Source organism: Schistocerca serialis, chromosome 1 (genome assembly GCF_023864345.2).
Source record: "Schistocerca serialis cubense isolate TAMUIC-IGC-003099 chromosome 1, iqSchSeri2.2, whole genome shotgun sequence".
In the NCBI taxonomy this organism is placed as follows: Eukaryota; Metazoa; Arthropoda; class Insecta; order Orthoptera; family Acrididae; genus Schistocerca; species Schistocerca serialis.
Genome location: NC_064638.1, coordinates 1,267,604,445 through 1,267,606,740, shown reverse-complemented (window position 1 = coordinate 1,267,606,740; position 2,296 = coordinate 1,267,604,445). Strand labels below are relative to the sequence as shown.

Sequence of the window (2,296 nt, the reverse complement as noted above, 5' to 3'; positions counted from 1 at the left end):
ACTGAGTGTATTGCATAACTTACCCACATACAGATGCAGTTTAGTTTATTCGCCTTATGGATGCCTAGGAACTTCATACATGGCACATTATCCAGTACATGTCCACTGATCTCTGTCTAGGTATAAGTAAATTTATTTTTTTAATTGTTGAGTCTTTGAAAATATAGTATGGGTGGATAAAAATCTACTAACCAAGCAACAGAAGGGTAAAACACACAAAAAATTTGCAAACATGTGTACTTTTGGAGCCAGTGGCTCTTTCTGGCAAAAGGGTTGAAGAGGAGGGAAGAGGGGTTAAGGAAAAGGACTGCTGGGTTACAGAAAAGACATCCAGGACACCAGGTCACTGGATGACAAAGAAAGATGGCACTGGACAAGATTTAGAAATCTGAGAACTTAAAGATGAAAGACTGGGTAATAAACTAAATAGGTCACTGAAAAGCAATGTGACAGAATCAGTAAGACTGGAAAGTAAAGAGCATTACACATGGACATGACAGACAGATGAGTGGGAGGGAGAAGGGCATACAGAGTGGACAGAAATGGTGAGACCATAGAAATTAATGTAACTTTACAAGAACCAAGCACTTGTTGTAAAGTCAGTTCCCACCCATGAGGCACTGAGAAACTGGTGTCAGGAGAGAGAATCCACATGGCATGTATGGTTGTAGAGTCGACTCTGCAAAACAAACGATATAGTGTGTTGTCAGTATACACCATTAGCCCTTAGAGATAACTTGGTAGTAGTCATAACAATATAGAAGGTTGAATAGAGTTTACATAACTGCTGGCAACTGGTACATGGCTTGCCTTTCCCATGTGGCTCTCCCTTTGATAGCATATGTTCTGTCAGTTACAGGGATAGTGCAGGTCATGGTAGGGGGATGCTTCAGCATGGTTGCCAAAAGTTACTCCAAGTGAAATTCCCTGTATTTCGCTGATTTCCAGATAAGTTTTAGCATTATTCCCTGAGAAATTTTGAGATCTCAAGGGTAAGTCGTAACGGCGACTGTGCTGGCCACGGAAGCACTGCAGAAACGAGTGAGGCCATGTCGTTTTCTGCCATCAGGCTGCTTTAAAAGGAGCAGTTTCACTTCTCAAGAGACGCTTCTGCGACCGGCAGTTGTGGCCGAGTGGTTAAGGCGTCTGACTAGAAATCCGATTCCCTCTGGGAGCGTAGGTTCGAGTCCTACCGACTGCGTTTCATTTTTGTGTCAAGAGGTGAAGAGCATCTCCAACGGAACCATGAAATGAGCGAATACGTGGGAAACATTGCATTCGAGATGCTTGTGAATTTTAAGTTGACAAAGAGAGAGAGAGAGAGAGAGAGAGAGAGAGAGAGAATGTAAGGACTTCTGTATTTCTAAATGTATGAGCAAAAATCTTAAGTACCAACATTAACATTTTTTGTAATGAACTGTTTTTAGATGGAGAAAGCAAGCCAAGTGGTGTATGTGTTTCATTAAGACCACTGATGTTATTTTATTTCAATAAAATAAAACACATTTGGTGACAAAAGTATGCATTTCCTTGGAGTCTCAAGACATATTTAAAATACCTTCACTGATTTCAGAAGTAACCTCAGAAAAAAGTAGGACTCTCGAAAGAAGTGTATAAGGCGGGGAACGGTTGTGTAAACCAAAAATATAGGTGACCACCAATAAAATGTTGGTTCTATACAATGTACTTGCAGTCAGACAGTCACAATTACTGAAATCCATTGTCTGTGGCCTCTGCCCTGCTGAGGAGCACTGCAGTCCTGTGACCATGGATAAACCATGAAAATCCACCAGATTACGCCACACACAAACAGACCCAGCCTGCAGACAGATCAGTGAGACTAGACCCAACAGACAGGGCCTGCACATTAGTGAGAAATGATGAGCTTCAGGTCGGCAGGTCCCAAACCATCAGAGATACCAATAGAAACGGTCTGCGGTTTTGGCCCATCATGGAAGTTTAATTGTGTGGCCAGCTAGTCAAGTGTCACAGACTCCATGTTGACAAAATGAGCCCACGGTGATCAATCCATGCTACAGATAACTTACACAATTACTCTGAGAATCAACATTAATGCGAATAGGTAGCATCTCACCGTGAAGATGATCGCTGAGCTGCAGACAAGCTCATAGAAAAGACAATCACACACTCACAACTAAATCTTTGACCTTAGCCTTTGTCAGAAAATGAAAGCACACACATATTCACACAATCAGTCAGACACAACTCACGCACACATGACCGCCATCTCTGGCTGCTGAGCCAACAATCTCTGAGAATGAGATCCAAACAAACC

The 2,296-nt window shown here is 42.2% G+C and overlaps 1 non-coding gene across 1 annotated transcript; it reads left to right on the top strand.

Annotated features, from left to right (window-relative positions):
* Window positions 1-1,119: 1,119 nt before the first annotated feature.
* Window positions 1,120-1,201, top strand: Trnas-aga (transfer RNA serine (anticodon AGA)). The gene has a single exon. It is a non-coding gene; the product is annotated as a tRNA-Ser (tRNA).
* Window positions 1,202-2,296: the final 1,095 nt, after the last annotated feature.